The 12,577-nt window shown below is 42.1% G+C and overlaps 1 long non-coding RNA gene across 1 annotated transcript in view; it reads left to right on the plus strand.

Moving 5' to 3' along the window:
* LOC134921537 (uncharacterized) overlaps nt 1–12,577 on the plus strand; it is an 87,283-nt gene that overhangs the window by 55,720 nt on the left and 18,986 nt on the right. Inside the window, exon 2 of the long non-coding RNA XR_010177483.1 lies at nt 540–660. This is a non-coding gene — a long non-coding RNA (uncharacterized LOC134921537). The remainder of the gene's footprint in view (nt 1–539; nt 661–12,577) is intronic.

The following is a 12,577-nucleotide window of genomic DNA, read 5'->3' on the forward strand; positions in this document are numbered from 1 at the left end:
TTGCCATCTTAAACTAAATGCATTTACAATGTATAGGAATAATTTGGTAGCCCACGGAGACACACCATTTTTAAAACTATAAAACCTACTATTACTAATTTGCAATTTAAGTATAGTGATCTTTTAAGGCAAATCAGGAAAGGATTAGAACTATGATGACTGAGAAGATAGGCTATTTAAAAATATGAACCATAACTTATTCCATGAACATTTGTAGCCTTGCAAATGCCCTTGTACAAGAGTCTTACTTATAGAGCAGTGGAGATGAGCCACAGTTTCAAAATGGATCTGCAAAATAATCACATCATTCATCAAAACACACATTTTACCAGTGGAACTTCATTTTAGGTGTCCCTATTCCTACTCGAAGCGTGTTTCACAGCAGAATGTACTGATCATTGCCATCCCAGTTGTATGCATAAACTACTGTATAAAGTCTCAGATGATGAGAACAGGAAAAAAAATGCTTTATTGTTTAAAGAAATTGTTTTTTCATTGTAAATAATGGAGCATTAAATAATAATTTTTTTATATTTTAGGTATTTATAGCAATATTTTTTTTTTTCATTGAACCGAAAGACCTAGTCTGTGCACTCTGTTCATGAAGCTGCCACCTGGGTACATACATGGGCATCCATCCGAGACTGGCATGACGAAGCAGTAAGTTTACCACCTTACCACTCTCATAGTAATGCTGAGCAATACTCAGCTGCCTCAGACAGATGTTAAATGTGAATTGAAGAAAAAAACAATTTGCAATGTCTGTGATAAATAGACTCTTAAGGGAGGTACTCACGGAGAGATCCATGCTTAAAATCTAAGCAATCTGACTAGATTGCTTAGATTTTAAGCAAAGATCACTCGTGTGTACCCCCCTAAGCGATAGCGATGCGCGGCCCCGCACATCGCTATCGCCAGTGCTAGATTGGCCTGTATGCAGGCTCAATCTAGCACATCGCTCATTTCACCTGCTGGGTGAAATGAGCGGCCCCCCCGTCCTCCCCCGCATCGCTCAGCACACATCACGCTGTGCTGAGCGGCGGGAGAGATGTGTGCTGAGCGGTTCGCACAGCACACATCTCTCCCGTCTATATGGGCCTTTAGTATTCTAAGGGGGAATTCAATTAGCCACGGTAATTTACCATGGCTAATTGACCCCCCTGGGGCTGTTCAATTGTCCCTGAAGCCTGCAGTCATCTGGGATATTTTTCAGCTGACTTAGTCAATCAGTCCTAACCAGCCCCATTTTTGCATCCGCAAACGGTATAACACATAGGTCCATTAACTTATTGCAAATTCTATGTGTTTTCACCCGGAAAATGTAAAAAATTTTAGGAACAAAGACAAAGGTTTAATTGAATAGGGAGAGGGAAAAGAATTGTGAACAAATTGGAAATTTTCACACCCGAAAAATGTTCGGAGCTATTTGAATTCTCCTTTAAACTTTACACAGAGAAGACTTCTTTAAGAGAAACCAGAAAAACAATACTGAACTGTTATTAGAGATATTCATTCATCTATTTTTCCTGTGCTCTCAGCACACAGATAGTGTTCCTCCATCCCTTAGGCCATGTCACATCATGTACCATAACAAAAAACATGATCACACACAGCTGTGTCCTCCAAGCTAATAGCTTGATGACACAAGACATCATAGAAGGATAGCAGTATAAACATATACAGTAATATGTCTCCCAGAGATCACCAGCAGGGTAAGGCAAAGGAAAGAAAAACAACATTAATCAATTACAGGCAAAGTGATAAAGGTCTTAATTCTCTTTTGTGGACATACTTGGATGCGTAGGATAGTTTATGTCTGTGTGATGTCTGCATGACACAAATACATCTGCTTTCAATAGGTACCACTGGGACACATATAGAGGATCACCTTATTAGCCTTGTATGAACTTAAATACAAAAGAACTGGTGTTTAAGAATATAAATGACTCATAATACGGTACCTTTAAACTCACTGAAAGTACAACATGTTTTTACCATCCGAGACAATCCCTGTGAATATTTAATTGTTTCTTACAAAGGGTGATCACATGTCCTAATTACCATGTTGGTTTTACACATAATTAATAACACTCCTGCAAGAAATGCATCTGTCGGCATTTATAGGGATCAGTAGTATAAAGAAGATGGCTGAAGGCAGTTTTATTTATAACATGGACTTACCCAGCAATGACAAATATGAGAAATGTATGCACATTGATGTATATGTGCGTGACTGGAGGCTATAGTATGATGAACTCAGAGCATAACGATTAAACATGTTTGGCATGAAGTAACATACAGTAACAGGGGAAATATTTCATTTTCATATGAGCATACTATCTGGGGATTGGTAGTATGTTCTTGGTGGATGGTGTTTATTTTTTTCCACTGCAGATTATGGTCATTAATAAAACATTTACTCCTACTCTGCTTCAAATAAAGAGGATCTCATTCTATTTAGTATTAGAGAGTAAAGTTGTTTCCATATACAATATATGGGGTCAGTTCAATTAGGCACGAAAAAGTGTGTCTATAAGTCATAGGGATTCTTACAAAAATCTACAAATTCAGGGCAACATTGGGCTATGAGGGGGGTTCAGCTGCCATGCCATATTTAGACGTTGTGACAACAGCAACCTGTCCCCATTGTTCCTAATTTAATTGACTCGCCTATGGGTTTTTTTTAGTGCTGTATATTTTATAGCTACAGTATGGCCAAAATCAACTTTTATAACCAAACCTAGGTAGACACTATACAATTATCAGGCAAATTCACCAATAATCCTGAAATCTGGCTGATTTTCTGCAGTGTGCAGTCAGTCCGGTTTGGGCAAACGTTGATAAATCAGGCCACACATGGCAGAGGTCAACTTGGATTATCAGATCAGTCAAACATTCCAAAAGCTATTAGCCAAAAGGTCAAGATTGCATGTGGTATGTGGACATTCATGACAATCTTACCCTATTTCCTATGTTTTTTATGCCCCCCCCCCCCCTGGTTTTTCCCCCCTCTCTTCCACCCCACCGTATGCATTTCCTGTAATGTTTACCTCCACTGATTGTATACCCTGCCATTGCGCCTTCATATAGGGTACATCATACTACTACACAAGTGTCAGTTTTCCCATATATGCACTGGGCCCTTGTATGGCTCACCTCCCACAGTGTAACCTTTGAAGTGCACCCAACATAGCTGCCCCATATGGTACACTTGTGGATGGGATGAAAAATACATGGGCCTGGTGGTTTTGATGGAACCCTACTCTGAACTGTAGGACTCTGAAATCACCCCCATTTTGTGTCATCTCTTCTAGGGGTAGTCTATTCCACCCTGGGTAATCCTACGCTGTGCGCCCAAGATGGCTTCCGCACCTGGTCCCTTGTGAAGGTGGAATACACAACCCTTGGAAGTTAGTACCCAAAATGCCTACACCAATCATGGATTATGCTTTCTGTGTGCTTAAGGTTCTCTTTTGTTTCTGTGTTGCTGATCTATTGCTGTATTACTTAAATCCTCTGTTAATGTGCATTGTTTTTGATATCTGTAAATCGCCTTGAGTCCTGTTTGAGAAAGAGCGCTATATAAATAAAATTATTATTATTATTATTATTATTATTACTTCATCAACGTTGTAGCCAGGGCTTAAAGTGATCCTGGAGAGGTGGTGGAACTTACCTCATTGATGCTGTGTGTCCCCCCCCCCCTCCTCCTCCACCTGGGTGTAACCTCCCTCCCGTTGTTAGGTGGATCTACTCCGAAATGAGGTTTTGCCACTGCCAGCGATGCAGCTAGAATTGATGATGTTCAAATAAATAATTGTTGTCTTTCAAAACTTTCAAATACTGGCTGTTTAGCTGTATAGCCATACATATACTGAAATACACATTAGCAACACAAATAAGGGAAGTACAAGAGCAAGGTGTAAACCTCAATATGTGGGAGATGAAAACTATGTGCACACGTAAACACATTACTGTGTATAGGAATATTGAAACTTAATTGCCAGGTGCCTCGTGGCTGCTCAGCCCCCAGAAGCTTTAGGGGATATAATAGTGTGAAGAACATTCTAGATGCTTTTTAACACCCCTGCCACCAGATGAGAATACAATGTTAGTTCACTTAAAAAGAAACAAATTGTTCTATGCCATCATTGTCCCTCAATTATTTTTCACCCCTTTGAGGGTTTTTTATGAGGTTCCCAAGTCTTTTCTACCTATATGGTGTTTTCTTTGCATCAGGGAACCTCTGAAGAAATTGGGGCTCCCTAGGCAGACAGTGTCTCGAGATGGTATTCAGTATGCATATAGGAGACCATGTGCCACAGATGACACCAATTCGTGTAGGAAAAATATGTCATCTTCATTCAAGCAGATAACACATAGTAATAGAAGTTTTGGGGAAGGGTAAATGTGAACTTCTCTGATCAAACATCCTGGAGACACAATTCTCCTACATCTCTCAAGCATCATCACCCTACATCTCTACAGTACCTTTGTTTATCCAGTGCTACCCATTCATATGTCTGTCCATTTCCATACCTTGCTGCGTCTCCCCAGTGCCTTCCCTCTTTGCATCTTCCCAGTGAAATCCCACCCAGTGTCTCCCCAGCGCCATCCCCCCCCTGCGTCTTTCCAAGTACATCCTTCCCTGCATCTCTCCAGTGCCACCCCTCCCTTCCTATATCTCTCCAGCTCCCCCTTATTTCGGCAGCATGATCACCACTGAATCACTCCAGCACTGTCCCCTCCTGTGTCTCTTCAGCACCATCTATCTGTGTCTCTCCAACCTCATCCCCACTGGCGTCTCTCCAGCCTCATCCTCCCTGTTTGTCTCTAGCACCATAATCATGCCCTGTGACTAACCGCCCTTTATGTATCCATTGATTTTATGCCCTTATCACTGTTGCCCCCCCCTTTATATCTATTTTGTATAAATTGTCAGTTGAGCACGCCCAGAGATCCCTGACCTGACCCCCCACCACATCCCACACCACCATTATATTTATTCTTTTTTACTAACTTAATAATTAATAATAGTTACTTTATCATTGCTTCAGCAGAAGTTCTCTTTCACGAACACCCCAGTAGCACCCCCATTACTCATTCGTTGTGATAATGCTGATTATCTCACAGGAATGAAAGCTATACCTTATACACACTTAGAATACACTCTACCATGGAGCCGCTGCGGCCGCTAAACTTAGTACACACGCTACGTACTTTGTACACTGTTTGCGTACGGAGTCCCGTATCACTGTACGGACTTTGCGTACAAACGCCGCGCTGGGGGTACAAAGTACACACAGTGCGCACACACCCAGAGATACACTTTAAGCCTTTACAGTAATGCAAAAAACACTTTAAACACTAGCAGGGCAATGAAGACACGACACCAGATTGTGATTAAACCGCTGGGTTCCGAAACCACAGCGTATTATTGCTGAAAGGGGGTTACAATACAAATAATACAATACAATATAACAGAGTAAATGGCTACATTCAATGGTACATACGTGAGTAGATTCGCTTGCGCTTCCCGGCCCGGTCCTCGGTCATCTGATAGATAAATTTGTAAGTCTTGTGTCTCTCCAGGCCTGCAGCAAGCTCTCTTTATACAATTCCTCCAAAACTCAATACAATGGATACTGTAATCCCTTTGTCCATTGGACACAGGGATGCACTTTTACAGTACAGGAGAGGTCATAGGTCGGTTTGAATAGGTGGGCGATGTCCATTCCAACTGCTCTTGTGGGTGGTCTCCTCTGGCTTCCCGCCGCATACATAATGTACAGTAAATACAGTTTATATCTATATTCTGCTTCTGCACATAACTATCCGCAGGAACATGCGATCTTCCTCAAACCAACACCGGAATGTTACCCTTAAAATACCCTACAGCTGGATACCAAACACCACCTTATGACCTTGTTCTGTCCCCTCCTATTCTGTAAAGGTGAATCCCTTTGTTCTGAAACCATTTTAACTGCTGTTACTTTCTGATGTGGTGCAGGGGGACTATGTGTACATTGTGCACTATTTGGATTAAATATGTAATGTGTTTTGATAGCTCTCTATGCGTTCACAAACTCTACCGTAAATACCCATACCACGTGCTGATGCGCAGGGCCGCGGGAGCGACCATACGCAAATTGCGAATATGTGCACGCACGACAGAACAAGTACATGCGCAGAGGCCATCTGTGTGTAGTTTGTACGTGATGTGTGTACTGCAATATTTTTCGACTTTGACAGTCCACCCTTTGGCAGTCACCAATAACTGCCACTATCTAATCACTAAACAGAAAAATATCTATACAATATCTACAGAAGTTTGGATGGTCGGGAGAGAGTGGTAGGTAGGAAATGTATGACCTAGTGGGATAGTAAAAAGCATGTATGTATGAATCCATGTCTGAGGGGCATGTATCATCGTGCCATATATGTTCTAAATAAGCTTCGAGGTATTGCGAAGTATACATTAAATCCTTCTCATCCCGTACTAAGGGTCTGTAAATGGGCCAACAAACACTACCAAGCTCTTGTCGGATTGTTCCAACAAATGGGGTGCACATTTAGTTGATGATACACGGAGGGGAGACATATGTGAGTGCTAGTATATGTGGATATCACCTGTCGACTATGTGTGCTATTAACTGGAGGTTGCAGAGATGAAGATAAGACACATATCTAAAATACATTCACATAAACATTTTGGGTAGGGCAGATGTCTTTTCCGGATGGATGTATCTGAGCAGAGGGGGAAACAAAAGAAAAGCGGGTGAAAGAAACAGGCCATGAAATTAATTTACTATCCTTATCATAACACTGTCTCTATGGATGGGTCATAAATTAAATCTGCTGCTATAACAACGCCCTTGCTCCTTAGAGTCATCAACTTTGTGCCGTGCTTGCGCCGCATCAGAATTCGAACACACCTAAATATCAAACCAATAATTATGACGACTCCCAGGATACAAAGGAGAAACTTCCCTACACTCATAATAACATTTTGAGCCCACTCTCCTAAACCTGAGAACCAATTTCGTGGGTTCAACCATGAGACCCAGCCGGTCAGTTCATTACTCACAGTCGCCAAGGTAAGGTTGTGTTTCCTCCTGGACTCCCACTTCAACTGTAAGATATCGTCCATCTATTGATCGATAATCTCAGTTGGGTCATCAGTGCTGTTTGTAATATACGTACAGCACTTCACCCCATATTGAGTTGCCAGAGTAACACAGTACCCACCTGTCACAGCTGTGATATAATTTAGGACCATCCTGTGCTGAATCAGTTCCTTCTTGTAAGCTTGTAACTCCCTTCCCGTATACCTGAAGGTGTCGTCATACATCTCAGTGATATTATCTATCAAGTTCGCTAGCGCATGGATATACCTATAATTTATAATTCCTCTGGCAGTACGGGTGATGTTTAATGCGAGAAGGAATTGAATCCCGGTGGATTCGTGGATCAAATCAGAGGCTGCGTGCTCTGTCCTATCTATGAGGTGTCTCTTGATAATGTGTTCATAGTGAGTATGAGTATAAGGAGCCTGAGCACTGCGGTGAACGTCTTTCATCTTATCATGGGTTATGGTCATGACCTCTGGCAGTACTCTCCCAATATAACACAATCCCTCTGAGCTCGGGGCAAGCCACTTGTACGCCTTCCTCCCACATATAAAATAGGCATCATCTGGGAGAACATAGGGGACAAAATATAATATCACCATATTACAAACTTTCCAAGTAAAGAAACCCATCCCTAGTTCTCCCATCTGCTCAGTACAAGTATCGGGCTGGATGATATGAGCACAATACCCTGGCGATACTTTTCCAGCCCACATGGTCTTGCTTCCACGAGTATACCTATACCGGAAATACCTCCCACTGTTGGCTATTTGGCGTACAAGTTCAGAGTCTATGGGTATCCTATCAGCTCTGTGTGAAAAGGTCATTGTCTGGTTATTCCACGTCACTTCCCAATTTCCCGATTTTTGGTAATTGGAAATATTGAAACATAGTAAGGATCTATCTACATGATACTGGTGGAGCTTCAAACTAGGTGGCCTAGAAATATTAAATTTCCTGTCCACCGGTCTCCCACCCCGTAATTCGAGTACCTCATCTATTGCTAAAGGGTATGGTACTAATCCTGACTTGCTCTGACCTTGAGGTACCTGTGAGCACACCCAACATTCTGTCTGGTTTAAGACCTTACCCACTAGTGAGTGGTAATCACTCAACGGATGCCGGTCCATGTCGATATTAAGGTTGGACTGACATCCCTGGATTCACCCATCCTCAACTATATTCTCACAATTCCTACAAATGCAATATTCCTCAGACAATAACCCCTCACAGTTCCTCCGAGCTCCTTGACTACCAGAGCGCTTACTGATGCCAGCCTTTACCAAAATGATGTGCTGATCCTGAGATCCTACAAATTCGTACTTGCCATCAGAACCCATTCCAGATCCCTGCTCGACCTCTCTGGGACCCTCACCAAAACAAACTGTCCTTATCAAAACCAGAATTACTAACAGAACCCGAAACGCAGTCTCTTGTGATCGATCCATTTCGTTAGGGGAAAGGAGGAAAATAAGAAGGAGAAAAGAAAGGAAAAATGTAGGGGGAGGTGAAAAAAGAAAGTGGTACGACAACCGTTCTAGCTCTTGTTACTCTCTGTGCTCAGATGCCCTTCAACAGTCCTGCCTCTAAACTTTCCCGGAACAGACACTCCAGTGATACGAGATTCTCTACACTCTGCTCTTTGTCACGAGTTCTCTCCGGGTCTGCGACCTTCTTGCAGTGGGACGAGTGGATCCACGTCTCTCTTTCGGCGACCTTCAATGCTGTTGTGCTGGTTAACAAGACTTGATATGGTCCTTCCCACCTGTCTATGAGGCAACCTGAGCGTAAGAAATTTTGAAACATCACATTATTCCCAGGTTCAATGTCATGACAATTACTGTTCGGCAGGTCAGGAATCACCAGCTTTAAATGTCTTTGTTGATTTTTCAGCTGCTGGCTCATCCCAACCAAATATTTCACAGTCAGTTCATTATTACATTTCAAATCATCCTGGGGGTCTATCATTACATGAGGTTGTCGACCAAAAAGAATTTCAAAGGGTGATAGGTTAAGGGGAGACCTGGGAGTGGTTCTGATGCTGTACAATACTAGTGGCAAAGCTTCTGGCCACGACAATCCAGTTTCAACCATTAATTTGCTCAGCTTGTTCTTAATAGTGCTATTCACTCTCTCCACCTTTGCACTCGCCTGTGGACGGTACGGAGTATGTAGCTTGCTATTAATTCCCATCCGTTTGCACATGACCTGAAAGACTTCACCTGTAAAATGGGTACCCCATCACTTTCAATTATTCTAGGGATACCATATCTACACACAAATTCCTGCACAATTTTCTTTGCAGTGAACGTAGCAGTATTTGTGGCAGCAGGGAACGCTTCTACCCAATTTGAAAATACGTCAATACAAACTAACACATATTTTAAATTCCTACAGGGTGGTAACTGTATGAAATCGATTTGTATTACCTGAAAAGGACCGTCTGTTGGAGGGATATGGGATGGCTCTGTTGGTATTGACTTTCCAATATTCTTCCTCAAGCAAGTAAAACATGTCATTGCTCTCTTACCTGCATGAGAAGAGAATCCTGGCGCACACCAGTAGGCTCTCACCAGCTTACACATACCCTCTTTACCCAGATGCGTCAGACCGTGTGCCGCCTCAGCTAAGCTTGGAAAATATGCTCTGGGGGCCACCGGCTTACCTTGTCCACCTGTCCACAGTCCTGAGGATTCCTGGCTATATCCCTTTGACCTCCAGACTGCCTTTTCCTGTAATGAACACAAATCTTGCATTTCAATTGTGTTTAACTGTTGTGTATTATCAGTTGTGTGAAGTAAACCGTCTGTGGAAAGTGAAAAGAGAGGGGAAATAATAAAAAGAAAATTTGTCAGATTTGCGTTCACCATCAGGCTGTCACACCATCATGCATATCGGTGTCTATGCACAGTCTCCCTTCACCAGTATTCTCATTCTCCACCCTTTGTGCATGACCAGGCACACTGCGTAAATACTGGTGTCCCTATGCTGGTGAGATATACTGGATTTGGGCAGCGCTCTTAAAGACCGAATAGGCATGTGGCGTTTGAACTATAATCCTGTCAGTGAACGTAAGAGATGAAGAGGAAACTTTGAAGACAAATCACATAGAGTTTAGTAACAGATAAGTTTGTAGAGGCAAAGAATATTTTACAAAATTTGACATCTGGATTGGGCACTACGGGGGAATGATTCTCTACTCGGTCTGCTCCCCTAAAAGAAATTCTATGTGTGTTATATCTCTACTGGGACTATCCCAGCCATCAATCCAGTGTCCTGTCCATTCTAAATTCATAGGGAACCCGGTATCTTTGAGATAATTTCCTCTACCTGTGATGGACATGCATCTAAAACAGTAAAATGCAACATTAGTCTTCGTGGGTATCCAACATACTTTGTGCTTCCTGGGCGGGAGCACTCAATATGTATACCATCTCTAACAAAACTCCTGTTAAGTTACTTAGAGGTCACTTCTGTTATAGAGAGAAGTAGAAGTTTAGAGGCCTCCTTCTAACCCCAGTAAGTTCTGTCAAAAGGGTAAAGTTGCATTTATTCTGTTCTTCCCATTAACCAAATCTGTGTTTTCTATATGGCTTGTGGTTCCTTACTATATGTCCCTTGATCCCGTCTATGTGTTTAATAACGTGGCTTGTTTTCTCTGTCTAGGGGTTTTTATTGGCTATGTGTTCTACTATACCTACAATCTCTGGCAAAATGCCCTTCCTTTTTACAACTGTAACATATTCTCGGTCTTTTCCAAACAGCAGGGGTCTGGGGTTTAGGCTGATGAGACTTTGGTGTAAAAGCCTGTATACTTTCAATCCTCAGCCTCTCCTCCTTTTGTTTTCTACGCCTAACAATATTCTTGTGGTGTTCAATCGCGCACTCTCTAAGACAAGCTACTGTGACCCCTTTCCAATTAGGCAAAGATGTTTGTACCCTGTCCCTTACTGTCTTATTGAGTCCGTTCATTAGCACAGAGACAGCCACCTCCCTGTAATTCACATCGTTCCCTGTATCTGATACCCCAATGTATCTATCCATTATTTGCAGGGCCCGATGGAAATATTCAGATGTCATTTCATTTTCCCTCTGTTTTATGGAGAAAATTCTTCTCCACTTAACATTAATGGGGAAACACAACTCTAGTTGTCAATTAATTCGTTCTAAGTTCTCCTGATTGTTTTTGTCAGTCATAAGACTATCCGACTAACCTACAATCAGTGATACATTTTTGGGTGTCAATATTAGGGGGTAGGCACGCTTTCAAAACTATCCACCAGTGTGTGTTTGTCGGTTCATACGCATTACCCAGATCTCTGATAAATTTCTGACATCTGGCTAAATGCTTCCGAGGGTCGGGGAATTCTGAAATGATTGATCGCAGCTCTTTTCTGGGCCACAGGCAATACATTGCATTATTCCTGGTGAGGATTACTCCCTGACTTTCGGTTCCCCCATTGGGAGTTACTATTTCCAAGACAGGGTGTAATTCTACCATTCCGTTCCTAATCTGTTTACTGTGAGGTGTTGTTGTCTCTGTGCAATGAACTGTCTCACACTTACCGGTAGCTGTGACCTCACCAGTTCTTTCATTGGGGAATATTGTTACTGCTCTACCTGGTTTGACAGGCCCCACCTGAGTTTCCTGCAAAGTGACTGCTTGGAGGAGAGCTGGAATTTGGCTGGATCCTTCATCTTCCTGTGACCTATAACCTTGAAAAGACTTCAAAACAGGATACATCTTGCAAAAATTAGGGTTAATACATTGTTTTTGCATACTACTATCATTTACGGATATACCATTGACTGTAGCCATCTCTTCCCCTTCGACCTGTGTCGACACTGGTGTGTTTGTGTTCTCATTCCCGCTAGGTTTTGAACCAGTTTTGCAAATTTGTTCTCTTTGCATATCCCCCTCCTGTTGCCATAATTTTAAACAATCATTATGTCTAATCCTTTGTTTTCTGGATTTAAGAAGACATATTCTACTGCTTACATTCTGCAGTACTTCTGGTTCAAAGCTGCCCACCCTAGGGAATGGTTCCCTATCATTGTTAGTCATACATACCCACTCATTGCATAAAACTTCTGTGTGTGAACCGTATTTTTCACACATGATAAACTTTGCTGAGCCTTTTGGCCACAATTCTACCTGAACCCTGTCTAAACATCTCTTACTTGAGCAACTGGCTCCCATATTTGTGGGTCTCTTCTAATAATTTAAAAAAATTCCCACAAACACCAAAATACTCAATATAAGTAGAAGGTGGAGGTATACCTGAGCGCCTTCCACTCGCTCTCGCTGGCCAATACAATGATACACTGTTGATAGCAGATCGCAATGTACCCAACTTAGGGCTCCTATCAGAACTTACACCGTAATTTCTTTCGGTTAAAGTTGTGTTTGGAATATTTTCCTGAGAGAGGCAGTGAAAATTTCCTTT

This window comes from Pseudophryne corroboree, chromosome 1, assembly GCF_028390025.1.
Source record: "Pseudophryne corroboree isolate aPseCor3 chromosome 1, aPseCor3.hap2, whole genome shotgun sequence".
NCBI classification, from domain to species: Eukaryota; Metazoa; Chordata; class Amphibia; order Anura; family Myobatrachidae; genus Pseudophryne; species Pseudophryne corroboree.